General features: G+C 41.3%; 1 protein-coding gene across 2 annotated transcripts in view; it reads right to left on the reverse strand.

Annotated features, from left to right (window-relative positions):
- The window catches only part of LOC132828331 (transcription factor SOX-13-like), a 201683-nt gene extending 188314 nt beyond the window's left edge, over nt 1-13369 (reverse strand). For both annotated transcript variants that reach the window (XM_060845347.1, XM_060845344.1), the window contains exon 1: nt 13101-13369. The gene's annotated coding sequence lies outside the window, so the exon portion shown is untranslated. The remainder of the gene's footprint in view (nt 1-13100) is intronic.
- Between the last annotated feature and the right edge of the window lie 2172 nt (nt 13370-15541).

Below are 15541 nucleotides of genomic sequence, written 5' to 3' on the forward strand. Positions count from 1 at the left end.
AAATGGATGGTAAAACAGGGAAGTAATAGGGGATGCAGCCATTCCTATGCCCCAACCAGTTGAAGTAAAGAACAGCCAGCATGTTCCCAAGCACCTGAGCTGGAATCAAACATCAAAGCCAAATGGTGGAATCCAAATGTACAAATGTCCCACACAAAGCCAAGAGAATTTTAAAAGATGCAATGAGGCCCCGTCCGATACATGTAGCACAGACAAAATGTACCATAGGTTAACAAATCACAAATACAAATTCATACCTCTCCCATCTTCATTCATACTATTTGCATAATTGTAGCCACAACTTACTGATTTGCAGGGATTAAAAAAAAAGAATTTTTTGTTACTGTTCCACTTCTTTACAAACAGCTCATTCTTACTTGTTGCATTCAGCTTGTTTTAGAGTTACCAACCAACTCTGGGTATTTGCTCTGCTCCCACATCAATGTGTATGCTAATCGCTCACGTAGGTAGCAGTGATGTGACTCTCTGCTGGATCCTTAGCTGCCTGCCAGTAGACAACATTTCCTTTTCTGCATCTGGCTATGGCATCTCACAAGCCTAGTCTCTCCTCTCTGGTAACTACACAAACCTACAGTCTGTGGGTAACATTCACTGATTTGAAATGCAGCTTGTGACCGGATCTCAAATATGGACTTCTCTTCCCAAGCCTGCATGAAACATATTTGCCATGCATCAACAGAGAAATGCTGACTATCTGTTGTTGACACCAACTAATCTCTTATCCTTAAAGTCAATGGACAATTCGTAGCAAATCTGTTTACAACTCTATACTTTCAATATCTTTCTGGGACTTTGGGAGACTCAACATCAACTCTCAGTGTGAACTCAAAATACTGCTGCCATTGCCTCCAAGCATGAATATCTTGCACCTTCTTCCTACAAAAACAAACAAACAATTTAAACTTTCCTTTGATCTTTAACAATTAAACCATCCAGGCTTACAGTCAGCAGACCTCAATAGATCATGTGACCCCTTTCATTTTACGTTTAGATTGAAGTCCTTAAACATAAATCTTATAAACTTCATAAATTCTAATAAAATGTTACACAAGAGTGGATGTCCCAGGTTATAGCCCGTTTTGTTCTTTCTTTGTCTTCATCCTAGCAATATCTTGCAGCTTATTTTCATTGTTCAAAATCTGCCATCTCACTTTCATACAATTAGCAAATCAATTTTGATTTGATTTATTGTTGTCACATGTACCTAAGTACAGTGAAAAGCTTTGTTTTGTGAGGAGTACAGGCAGATCATAGCAAAAAGGTCATACAGATCATAGGGTGCTTAGACAGAATGAGGTATACAAAGTTATGGCTGCACAGGAAGTGCTCAAAGCAAGGTCAACATTAGATCTGAAATTGGAGGTGTCCATTCAGCAGGGAAGAAGCTGTTCTCAAACCAGTTGGTGCGTGTGTTCAAGCTACTGTACCTTCTGTCTGACGGAAGTGGTTGCAAGGCAGGGGGATGTACAACACATCGAAGTTTCTGAACAAATAAACAGTAACCCTGCACATTTTCACTTTAAGTCATCCAAACTATTAAGTAAATGTTTTCTTGTATAATGACAAATTTAAGCAAAGTGCCCACTTTTCCTAATAATGACCACCCTTCGTTACACAGCAAAACCCTCCGACAGTTGAGCATTGAAGCTTTCAGTCACCATTGTCTGTCGTAAAACAACAGCGAGAGGAGAGCAACATTGTGAGAACACATTCAGGGCAGAGGACCGAAATAAAGGTTTTCAGAACGAGTTCTACAAGGACAGCCCAAAATCACTACTGTATGTGGCGTATTATTAATCTCAGGTTTCAGTCTTCATCCTGGAGAATTGGCCACAGTCCATAACCTGGAATTCCTGGCTTGCAACTGAGAAATTCAACATGTAACTCTCACCTGTGGTTTGGCGTAAACAGTATCTGCCCATATTTAGCACCAAACAGCTGCTTTGGCACTTCATGACTTACTTATCTCTACAGAATAGTATCTTTCAACACAGTATGGTTTCAGTGGTTACAGTGCATAGGTTAATACGACAAATACATCGAGATTCACTGATGGTGACAAAGACATTTGCTTTGCTGACAGAGACAGACACAAAGCAGACATCCTCCCTGTGCTCAAGTTAAATGAAGCTCAGTCACTTAGTTGCTGCATTAAAAAAGGACAGTAGCCTTTGGTGTGCTTTGCCAATAAGACTCTTCAGAACTTTAAATGTTGGAAGTGAAGAATTTGGAAGATTTGGGGTAGCACAGTTAATGAGCCACTGCAAACTTCAACGTGGCCAATAAATAAACTCTGTGTAATCTGGCTCTAGGAGGCCTATAGGGGCAGAGGTACAAGGCAGATCAAATCCAGGTCAATTTCTATAAACCATAAATTATCTGCACTTCCTCAAGACCTGAGTGATGGCTCAGAAGGTAGCACACTCACTTCTGAGTCACAGCGTTTGGGGTTCAAGTCTCACTCCAGGGGTTGAGCACAAAGATATCAAGGCTAAGACTCCACTGCAGTAATGGGAGAGTGCTGAACTGTCAGAGGTGCTGTCTTACAGTGATTAAGCCAAGGCTCTATTTGCCTGCTGGTTGGTTATAAAAGATTCAAAGACTCCCACCTCCAATGCCACCACCAATATTTACCCCTCACAACATTATCTGTTCATTAGCGCATTGTTTACAGCCATTGGCTGTGCACAACTTTGCCACTGTTTTTGACAATGCTTCAGAGGTTGGTCTTTATGATTCCTAGCTGCAATTGGGACAGTTGTGATGGGCCCTCTGGGCAGTGAAGGCACTTGTGCAAAGCTTCTAGGGAAATTAGTTCCAAGTTTTTGATGTAGGAAAGGAACAAAAAGTGATACATGCCCAGATCCAAATTTTGGGGAACTCAGAAGTGATGGCAATACCCTATTCTTGCATCCTTTCCCTTCTACATGGTGGAGATTGTCAATTTAGGAGGAATTGAACAGTGGACAAACATGTCACAAAAGTCATGAAGCTGGGAGGTTAGATGATCTAAGCTAAGGGCAATTAAATGCCTGATAATTACATTTCAAACGTTTCAAAGAAAAGCTCACACATTGCCAGAACACAATCCCAAATCCCAAAATACAACAAAATTTGAAGAGATGGACCTGTGAAGATCAGCCTAAAGACAGATTCTTGTTAAATATATCATCATAACCCAGCAAAAATCTTGTAAGTCTTCTCAACTGCTTTAGCAGGGCCTCAAGATAATGTTCTCACATAAATGGCTACATGCTGCTACAACTGGAGAAATGTGCAGGAGGAATGACTAATATTTCTGCTTCAACCCTGAAGAAAGAGAGACTCAATACTACAGTGTGCATATGTACATGTATAAAGTTAGCTATTAATAAACAAACCAAACTCTGTAACAGCAAATACACTTGCGGTGTGGGAACAATGTTAAAACAAAAGCAATATACAAATGGAGCAAATTTACAGCCCAGGGTCATTAATCAGATCCATGGGAAATCACAACACAGATAGAGCCATTCAGCATATTGTCACAGTCCTTACAATTTGCAAACCAAGATTCAACCCTATTGCATCAGCCTGTCTCCAAAATTGTCACACCGGCATCCCAAATGCTTATTCAATTAAAAAAAGGTGCCTCAGCACCACCTGGAAATGAAATATTCGCATGTTCCAACTATTCACCCTGCACTTAGTAACTGAGCAAATGCTCACTTTCTTTATCATGTGACACAACACAATCACCACAGCCAAATTCAAAGCAAAAAAAAAAGTGATGGATTCCACTTAATTCAAGGAGGAATGGCGAGTGTCAATTTGGTTCAGTTTCTATGGATTTCGCAAGGCAACAAGATCATCCCTAACGCACTTAATGAACAACTGCCCCCTTACAGTGGCCAAAACAGAAAAATCAAGAGCACAATTTGGGAAAAAGAAAGAATTAGGTACAAGTCTGGCTTGAGGTATCAATGTATACGAAAATAAAATCAATAAGTTCAGAGCTGCAGACAGGGATTTATTCAAAGTAACTCAAGCAGACTCAGAGCTTCAAATGGCACAAAATGCTTTATATTGTTCCTGCTTAGAACAACAATTTCTCAGGCAAAAACATGCCCCTTATGCAAAGTATCAGCAGCTAGATATGTCAGGGCACATACTGACTACAGCAAGCATTCATAATACATATGACCAATGACACAGGAGAGTGAAAAGAAATTATTTTGTTTTCATTCACTCACTAGACATGGGTGTTGCTCCTGCCCAGAGTTGCCCTTGAGAACATGGTGGTGAATTGCCTCTCTGAACCCCTGCAGTCACAGAATCATACAATACTGAAAAGGCCCTTTGGCCCATCGAGTGTTCTCTGACAAAAGCCCACTTGGTGCAGGCAGGCCCACAATGCCGCGAGGGAGAGAATGCTCATATTTTGACCCAGCAACACTGAAGGAATGGTGATATATTTCCAAGTCAGGATGGTGAGTGCCTTGGAGGGGAATTCACAAGGGGTTGTGCTCCCATGTATCTCCTGCCCTTGTCCTTCTAGATGGAAGTGGTTGTGGGGTTGGAAGGCACTGTCTAAGGATCTTTGGTGAATTTATTTAATTCTGTATCATAGAAGTACATTTATTGTTATTCATACAAAGATAATCAATGGGAGAGATGCTATTCATTCAATACTAATTCAGGCCACTGAGAATCATAGTTCTTTTATTATTCGTATTATTTAATGCAATGCAAGTGGTGGGGCCAAGGCCAGCAATTGTTGCCCATTTGTCACTAACAGGGAAGCCTGTTCAATCATTGCAGAAGGCAGTCGAGTCAACCTGCTGTGGGTTTGTAGTCAGACCAGGTAGGAGGTAACTGGTCTCCTTCCCCAAAGGCACTTTAGTGAATTAGATTTTTAAAAAGACAAATTTTGTGCTCACCATCAGCAAGGCTGGCCCTTGGCCTCATAAACACAAACTGAGGTGAAGGAAGAAAAGAGGGAAGTTAATCACATTTTCACAATGCCAGGCTTCCCTTCAGGTGGGTTATGAGGATTATTTTATTCATTCGTGGGGTGTGTGTGGGTGTGTGTGTGTGTGTGTGTGTGTGTGTGTGGGGGGGGGGGGGGGGGGGGGGGTGTCGCTGACTGGACCAAAAGCCAATATTAATTGTCCACAGGGCAGTAAAGAGTCAACCACATTGATGCGGGTATGTAGGCCAGACCAGGTATGGATGGCAATTTCCCTCCTAAAGGGCATTAATGAACCAGATGGGCTCTTCCAACAATCAACAAGGACTCATGGCCATCATTAGACTCTTAATTCCAGACTTTTAGTGTATTCAAATTCCACCATCTGCTATGGCAGGAATCAAACCCAGTCCCCTGGAACATTACCTGTGTCTCAGTATCGTCACTGGACTGTTAATCCAATGAGGCCATTGCCTCTTGTGGCCCGAGCAGGTTTAAAACTGCTGACTAGTGGAAGGTGGTGGTCTAATGGCATGATTGGTGGACTATTAATCCAGAGACCCAGGTAAGGTTCTGAGGACCACAGGTTCAAATCCCATCACAGCAGATGGTGGATTTTGAATTCAATAAAATATCTGGAATTAAGGGTCTAATCAAGACCATGAAATCATTGTATGGAACAACCTGTCTGCTTCACTAATGTCTTGTAGGGAAGGAAATTTGCCATCCTTACCTGGTGTGGCCTACAGCAATGTGGTTGACTCTTAACTGCCAGTGATCAGGAATGGGTGGTAAATATTCATCTAGCCAGCGACACCCATATCCCAAGAATAAATAAAAATTAGAACCAACCTCTCCCAGCCCAGAGGAATATCAGAAACCAGAATCCAAGATCTGAGCAGTGTCACCATTATGAATTCATGAGGGGCATGGATAGGGTAAATAGACAAGATTTTTTCCCTGGACTGGGAAGAGTCCAGAAGTAGAATAGGTTTAGGGTGAGAGGGACCTAAGGGGTGACTTTTTCATGCAGAGGGTGGTGCATGTATGGACTGAGCTGCCAGAGAAAGTGGTGGAAGCTAGTACATTTACAGCATTTAGAAGACATCTGGATGGGTATATTGAATAGGAAGGGTTCGAACAGATGTGGGCCAAGTGCTGGGAAGTGGGACTACATTAATTTAGTATATCTGGTCGGTATGGAGGAGTTCGACCGAAGGATCTGTTTCTGTGCTGTACAACTCTGACTCGAAGACAAAAATCATTGACAGCTCTTCTCCAATTCCACCTAATAATACAACACGAGTTTTAAAACTTCACTCTTGCAAAACGATGCATTTTTTCCTCCCCCTAATCCAAGCAGGACAGTTCTGTAATCAGCCCAACTTCCGGCGGAGAGTTCCTGCCCACATAATTTCATTAGAATTACACATCACACACCACATAAATGAATTACTGACCAGTGTATCCCAAAGACAAAAATACCTTCCCAGTGGAAATTAAAATATTCTCCAGCTGCCCTCAACCACTCCTTGCAAAGGGGGAAAACAGGATTTTTTTTTAACTGATTTGCAAAAAGCTGATCACATTCCCCATCACCGTTCAAAATAAAAGCTACTTAATTGTTTCCGACTGGGTCAACCACACTGGTAACAATATCTTGGACTTTCCACCCTCTCTCTCTGTGTGTACAACAGCTGCACTTTGTACAGTGCAACCATCACCATTCCCGTCTGATTTCAAAGAGAAAGAGAGAAAAAGGATTCGAGAACAGTCACTAAATAACAGAAAGGAAACGAACGCTGCTGATAAGAGGCTGTATCGGATATCGTGTAAATAATGTAAACGAATCGGCTCCAAGTGTAGACTGTTCCTATTGTACGCTCCACAATGCTTCCGTCAAACAGCAATAACCAATGTTACATTATGTGTTCTAGACTCTGCACGCACGGCTTTAACTCCAGAAAAAAAAAGGAGCGATCCCATCATTTCTCTGCTTCTAAACTTTAAATGGGACTATATTGGAGAGGCACACTACACTGTCCCCAGCTCTGAACAGGCCGAGACGACATTATCACCAGGATAACTGATGCAAGCAGGGAACTCCCTTTCCAAAAATACAAAAACCCATATTCACTTCAGGTCACTTCATCACCAACAGGTACATCCCAAAGTAAGTTGTTTTGATTTTTTTTAAACAAAAGTGCAAGTAATTTCTTCAGCCCCCATTCGAAATACTCTGATAAAGGCAAACTCTGTAAAGATGAGGACAAATAATTACAATCACAACATTTCTAACGGCAGCTAATTCTTTCCAGTCTAACTCAAGAAAATAAAAGAACTGTTGTTATGTGCTGGAAGTGATAATGGACAGAACCAAATTTAGGCCCCTTGCGTTCACAAATGCCTGCAAGTTCTAGTTTTGAAATAATTTTTTTAAACAAATGTTTGTTTTTCCTCTGTTACCCCAACGTTTAGGAGGTTACTTTGAAGAAAAGAAATACACACTGGGAACAATTCAAGAGTTAAAAGAGCAATCATATTTTAATTCATTTACAAGATATTATTAAGAATCACTGAAGGTTCAATTTGCATCTGCAGTGTATTTATATAAAACTGACTGACAATCTCCCTTCACTCTCCGGAAACATAACACACTCAAAATGTCTCTAAAACCAGTTTATAATGGAAAAGGTCTCTTTGAACCAAGAGAGCTGATATCAGTCAAATGCAAGCTGGAAATCAAACTAAATCTGCTGCCAAATCTTTACTCCACCGACCACCACCTTACTCACCAAACGTACACACGCCACTAAATCAAATCCCGACCGGTGGCAAGGTCTCTTTGAAGTTCTCCCTTACATAGTTTGTGATGAATTCAACTGATCGTCTGCAGCTCTGTTTAATCAGACTGGGACAGGGCAGCACTTGCTGACATGGTGGGACTCTATAAATCACACAAAAGCGGCAATGCCAGGGCTGAGTGAGCCTAATGCTTACCTAGAACAAAGTGGATTCTTGTTGCAGTGACAGGAGGTTGCTGATCACTAGATACCTTGCCACAGTATAAACAGGATGCCACCGTATACCATGCACAGCACAGTAACTTTGCCAGATAGCAACAAGTCCTTTAGTGCTTCACTTGACTCAACAGTGGTTTTCAGTATTAAACTACCATCATGGTGAGTCAGTTCCACATAGCCAACTCTGTGATAAACTGAGAAACCCAGTCCACTACACTGCTTTATAGGTCATCAAATCTTCCAATCGATTTTCTAGTGTTACCAGGTCATGACATGTACATGTTCCTTTTCCATTCCAACAGCCAACGCGTGGTGACTTACCCTTCACACTGGCCCACTCTCCTTCCCTTCTCATGTAGAGTTTGCCTCTTGTACATTGTACCACAGATGTGACAAACCACTCATTTCCCCCCGCCCCAAAACTACCACTCTACCTAAAATTCCAGCCTGCCAGCACTCCTACCACCAACTTGTGTCAATCTATAAAGCCTAAACTCCTCATTCCAACCAAGCTAGCCTCTGCACTTTATATTCACCTCCCAAAAGTAACAACGCAGAGTAAGAGAGATGTAAGTATGGAACCAGATCCTTCGGTCCAACTCATCCATGCCAACCAGTCATCCTAAATTAATCTAATCCCACTTATAGAGTCACAGAGTTGTACAGCATGGAAACAGACCCTTCAGTCCAACTTGTCCATGACGACCAGATATTCCAACCCAATCTAGTCCCACCTGCCAGCACCCGGCCCATATACCTCCAAACCCTTCCTATTCATATACCAATCCAGATGCCTTTTAAATGTTGCAATTGTACCAACCTCCACTACATCCTCTGGCAGCACATTCCAGACGTACCATCCTCTGCATGAAAAAGTTGCCCGTTAGGTCTGTTTATATCTTTCTCCTCCTCACCCTAAACCTATGCCCTCTAGTTTTGGACTCACCCACCCCAGGGAAAAGACTTTTTCTATTTATCCTATCCATGCCCCTCATGATTTTATAAACCTTTTGCCAGCATTTAGCCCATACCCTTCTGAACCCTTCCTGTTCATATACCCATCAAGATGCCTTTTAAATGGTTTAGCAAGATGAATACTTCTGTTAAAATTCAGCCTACCCACAAGTTAGGATCATCTGAAACAAGGAGCACTGAGTAGGAGTAGTCATGATTGATACACAGAAACGCACACCTGGACTAACCTCAGCGCAGATGACTTTTGGTGGTATTCACTGCAGTAAGTATCATGAAAATTATCCTTATTTCAATGCTGAGTGACATCTCAAATTTTTCATCAGGGCACTTTTTCAAAATCCTTCAAAACCCCACTTAGCCAGCTTCAGAGGAAACCTTGCTAGATGAAGGAAGGTTGCTTTACACGGCCTGACTATGATCGTCAAAGGCACCTTGTCAGGAAAGGTGACGATGTTTTATACAAATTTAGGTGAAAACGTTAAGAAACCATTTTAAGATTTCAGATTTTTCCCTTTATTTAAAGAAAAGTTTCTATCATTTGCCGTCGCTCATCATCAATACAAAATCACATAAATCAAGAGATAATGCTCACATTTCAATCTCTGTTTTCAAAGCAGACCTCAGTGGCAGAGTTTTCAACAGATCCACATGGGCATGCAATTTCCAATTTTAAAATTTATTTAAAGCCAGGAACATTTCGATCTGGACAATCAATGAGTTGTCACATCATCTCAAAATTTCTCATTCTGTAAGTCAAGCCAGTAGGTCTCAGATTTGACCAGTGCTTATTTAAAAAGGTGAATGATTCCCAAGCCACAACCATCTCCAGCAACAGTTTGCAGAACTGTGGATTCAGAAATGCACAGAATGTGCATTCCCATTCTTATTGTTCTCGGTGCTGAAGTCAGATTATTCAGTGACCTTTCCGACCATTATCCTGGTCTTTCAACACCTACTGATTTCCACAATAGTGAAAGAGGTCCTTTTAAACAACTGAAAAAAAAATCCTAAGTAATCATATGACAGCCTTGAAACAAAATAAGGCTGCAAGCGGTAATACAGATAAATAGGCCCATCGATTCCAAAGTTAGTTTACAATGGTTATTGTGCAACAACCTTTTTTAAAATTATCTTTGAAAGAAAACATTTTCCAGCCACTATATCCAATCTACTTGTCAAGGTAGTGAATTTGAATAACTAAATTTCACTGACACGGAAGGAGTAAATATAACTTTGGAGTTGAAGAGACTTTTCTTTTACATAAAGAAACTCCTTTTACCTTCAAAAGTTACTAGGTTGTCAGAGCGAGGCACATACCCTCACACCAACATCACGATATACAGACCCCAAGACCATGCAGCAAACAGTGGATTCTGCACGGAGACTGAATTAGAATGTATTAAAGTATGGCCTTTTCAGATTAGTTAACAAAGCCTTTCTTATACAGTGTTATTCTTGCTTAGGGAGGTTACGAGTGATTTTCCCATTTGCTCTGCACACATTTGTAGATTGGCCTTTTTAGTTTCCTTACAATTTAAATAAAATTGAAAGAAGGCCGGGTTTTAAATCAGCCAAAGCCGAGACTTATTTATCCAGTAAGAGCTCAGCTGGATTAAAAATATTTTTTATTTGAACTTGATAAGAAGCCTTGTGTAAATAGTAAATAATAGTTCTGAGAATGATTTTCAGAAATGGAAAGCAATAGAACACTACTGCAGACCTTTCTTTTAAACAATACAAAACACACAGTGCTTCTATGTTGAGCCCAAAATGTTAATACATAATTTATACTGCTCTCAGCAAACTTTTGACAAAGAGGTATTGCATTTATAGAAGAGTAGCGATGAATTTTACACGTAGCGATGATTATAGTGGACAATACATTTCAAAAGTACGTAATCCAATATTTGATGTGTTAAATCCAATATTGACTTCCACCATACTCCTACCCTGAAAAGGCAAGCTCATGCCGTAGAAAAGCATATTAAAAGAAAAATCACATTTAAATTCAAACAGACTATTTGTTTTGAAATCACCCATAAACTAAGAGATGGGTACTCTACTTGACAAATTAATTGGTCATGTCCCTCTCTCAGTTTCTTTGGAAGGCAAGCCTGATTTCAGAGGTGTTTGGGGAACATTCACAAGGGAACAAGAGATCCCCTTCTATAAATTGAAACAAGAAATTCTCTCAGAGTCTTACAATACAAACAAAATGCTGGCTGACTGACAGATTCTCAAATCAACATTTCTGTCTAAGCGAGTTTTTTTTTCCAAAAATAAACAGGGAAGTTGGCGTCAGAAGAACAAAAGTATTTCACATTCTGGTGTGACTATCCAAGACTCAGTTCTTCTTGAACTTCCCCAGTCTCAGGTCAGGCTGAGGAGATTCCATAGGTGCTCCCACTGTGTGATGAACTGCTTTATTCCTTGTGTTCAATACACTGGGCACCACAATTTGCCACACATTAGCTTTGACTGTGGTTAATTCAGCAAATCTATAAGACTCTTTGTCTGAATGCATAGTGTAATTGGAAGGAAATCTCTGTTCTAGTCATCCAGTCAACAAAATTAAAAAGGTACAACTCACTACCAACATTATAAAACAAAATCTGACATTCACTTATGATACGGAGTGCTCACTTGCAGCAGATGTACATGTTTAAGCATCAGCATACCGTCAGAAACACAATATTGTCCATTGCATATCCTGCACCCTATGAACACAGAAAGTACAGAGAGACTAAATCTGTGTTTCAACTGTGGACATAAATCTAACCAAATTTGCTGTACATCTGCAGAATTAAACAGGAAAACAGACATGAAAGTACAGGGTACTGTCCACGATCCCTTCCAATGTTACTGGCTGCAGAATAAACCAGAAGTTTAAATCTAAAATGACCGAGTGTCCCTTAAACAGAGAGAGAGTATAAGCTTTAAGAGAAATCATTGCTTAAATTTTAAAAATCCCTTTAATTGAAAAAAACCCATTCACTTGCAAGCTGGTATGCTCAAGAATTTAAACTGCCTGCCAATTTAGAGGGAGTGTGTTCACCAGGATCTGGTCATCAATTCCAAGGAGAAAATTAAATGATCGAACTATACACAAATTATATAAATAAAGAGGACAACAGACAAGATGAAAGACAGCCAATTCAGAGAGAAAATGATTACTTTAAATCCCTGCATCTCATCCTGTCACTAGCTTTGATCAGGGATCGCTTAGTTATTTCATTCAAGACAAGTTTAATACAGTGACACTCGTTCACTCTTTGTGGACACCACATTGCTCTAGACTGAAAGCCTATATTACCTCAAACAGAGGTTGGAATGTGCTATAGAACAGACTCACTCTGTGCTCTGTCAATAGACCAACAAGAATTAACACACTAACAATCGCTCCATTTATACAGAGAGAAAGAGAACGGGGAAAAAAAAGTTTAATATATAATAAACTGGTTCCTGGAGATAATGTTGGCGCCAAATGTCCTGTTAACTTTTTTTCTTCTTTTTTCTGCTGCCTGGTTTATAATTTTTTTTAAACGCTGGCAATTTTAAAATGATTGAATCGGATCTTGCCAACCTCCGGTCCCGCTTGTGAAATGTGCGCGTTCGCCAAAGAAGAAAAAAAAGAGACAGAATTGCTTAGAAGTTTTCAGGGATTAACTTTAAGCAAAAACCTTAAACCGCAACTGACCGGCGTTCAAGTCAAAATTCACTGTTAACTGTTTAAAAGCAAAAAAAAGAGGGGTGGGGGTTTCTGGAAACAAGAGTTTCATTCTGTACACGGAGAGATAAAGGGAGAGGGGGGTATTTTTTTCTCTTTAAGAAGTGCAGATGTTGTCAAAGAGGCAAGTGTGAACTTTAATGCAGAACAATAATAAGGCAATGAAAGTGAAAATGAAATGGACAAGGATTCCAGGGGAACACACACACACAGAGGGTGAAGGGGAGGGAAGGGGAAGATGTGGGGAACTGAGACCCTCAAGTCTCCCCCGGGAGAAAGGAGGTAGGGGGCTACTTAAATCTCGAGTGTTACTGGAGGTGTCCAGATTGCACCCTCTCCCCTCCTCTGCTCACCCGACCGATCCTTCTGGGTGTCCCCCCCACCGCGAGTTCAGAGCCCCACTTACAGCGGACACTCCTCTCTCTCTCTCTCTCTCTCTCGTCCTTTTGTTCCCTTGACTCGGCGACTGCTCCAGGCTCTGGGGCTACCCGATCAGTGAGCACTCACAGCCTGCCCTGTGCTCAGGGGACGCCGCGGACCCTTGTACTCACTCTCTCACTCACTCACTCGGTGTGTCTGAGGGGCAGCAGACAGGGAGGGAGTCAAAGCAACGCTCCCCGAATGCAGACGCCTTCTCGCGATCCCGGCTCCCTTTCCATTGTAACCAGCAGCGGAACCCACTCGCCGGCACTTAAAGGGGCAGGTCCGCAGCCCTTTGGCCGACAGCTCGCTCATTAAAGGCGAGGCGTTGCCACTGTCATTACGGGAAGAGGGAAAAAAGATCATGCGTGGCCGAGAAATAATTATGTTTCCCCCCCTTTCCTTCCAATTAATTCGTTGTTTGAACTTTCTAATATTAAAAACAAGTCTTGGTTGGAAATAATGACAACTCAACCCAACGTGTGAGGTGTGAGAATTAACAGCCTAGCTACTTGTTTTCCGATTTAAACCTGTACAAAAACATGTTTCAATTAATATAGATCCTGGGGACCAGTCCATAAAGATATTAGCGTCCAGCTTTCTGCCAAACCGGCACCTAACAAAGTGCATTTATATAGCACCTTTCAGGACTTCCAGATGTCCCATTGCTCTCGACAATCAATGAAGTATTTTCAAAGTGTCGCTACTGTGCTGATGTACCAGCTGACTTGTACACAGTAAGTTCCCACAAACAATAATATTTGGAGGAGTATCGATAACATACAATAAGGCAGAAGTGATTACTGCAGATGCTGGAGATTAGAGTCAAAATTAGAATGGTGCTGGAAAAGCACAGCGGGTCAGGCAGCATCCGAGGGCTTTTGCCCGAAACATCAATTTTCCTGCTCCTCAGATGCTGCCTGACCCGCTGTGCTTTTCCAGCACCACTCTAAACTTAACTAATGCACACAAACATTAATGTATAAGAGGAATCAATAAACAAGGAGCACCGTTTTAAGAACATAAGAAACAAGGCAGGGACAGACCATCTGGTGAAGAAGATCATGGCTGAGCTTTTCAAGGATTCAGTTGCACTCACACGCCCTCCTCGCCATAACCCTGCATTCCTTTACTATTTTAAAATCTATCTATCTTTGCCTTAAAAACATTCAACGAGTTGGCCTTGACTGCTTCACTGGTCAGAGAATTCCAAAGATTCACAACCCTTTAGTAAATAAGTTCCTCCTCAACTCAGTGAGCGGTAAAATGCTCAGAAAACAGTTAGGAAACCTTTTTTCACGCCAAGGGGTGTTGGGAATCTGCAATCCTCTGCCTGGAGAGGTGTTTGAATCAGAAACTCTCATAATATATAAGCAGTATTTAGATGTTCACTAGTGTTGCTATGGCCTCCAGGGCTAAGGGCTAAGAGCTGGGAAATAGGGTTGCTGTAATCAGTAGTTTATTTTTATTTTTATACATTTTTAATATAAACTGGGAGCTGTCACTGGGATGGATGCTGCAAACATTAAAATTCAGTTAGCGTTTAAATGTCGCTGACTTTGGCATGAACAACCTCCTCCTGTCATGTAAACATCAATGAATATATGAATATAACCTGTGTTATTTTTTCTCCACTGATATTGAATGAGGACTAAATATTGGACAGGACACCGAGTAGGGCTCAGCCACCTTTCCTCTGCAGAGTGCCAGCATCTATCCAAGAGAACAGCCAAAGTGTTGGTTTGACAGAAAACCAGGGCCTCTTGACAATCAACTTAGATTACTCCAGGTAGAAATCGAATTTTCTAACCTGAAGGCCAACCAAACCATATCTAACTCTTTGAGGAGAAAGTGAGGTCTGCAGATGCTGGAGATCAGAGTGGAAAATGTGTTGCTGGAAAAGCGCAGCAGGTCAGGCAGCATCCAAGGAGCAGGAAATTTGACGTTTCGGGCATAAGCCCTTCTTCAGGAAGAATGGCTTATGCCCAAAACGTCGAATTTCCTGTTCCTTGGATGCTGCCTGACCTGCTGTGCTTTTCCAGCAACACATTTTCAGCCCGTATCTAACTCTTACCAATTACCAATTCTCAAGTCTTCTTTTGAGAAGATTAGTAGCTCAGGTTGAGGTTCTGGATGTAATTTTGCTCGCTGAGCCGGAAGGTTCATTTTCAAACATTTCATCACCCTACTAAGTAACATCTTCAGTGAGCCTCTGGTGAAGTCTAGTTGTCTAGTATGGTGACAAAACGTCTGAAAACAAAACTTCCAGCTCAGCTAGCAAAGTATTGCAGGCCTTTTTTTCATATAGGTGTGAGACACAGTGAAAGACACAAGGTGCATGAATCTTTATTCAGTTTCCACCACCAGGAAGAAAGGAAACATCCGAGTGGCCAGTGACAAGCAGTGCCCTTCACATCAAAAGGCAAT

The sequence above is a fragment of the Hemiscyllium ocellatum genome, chromosome 26 (assembly GCF_020745735.1).
Source record: "Hemiscyllium ocellatum isolate sHemOce1 chromosome 26, sHemOce1.pat.X.cur, whole genome shotgun sequence".
NCBI classification, from domain to species: Eukaryota; Metazoa; Chordata; class Chondrichthyes; order Orectolobiformes; family Hemiscylliidae; genus Hemiscyllium; species Hemiscyllium ocellatum.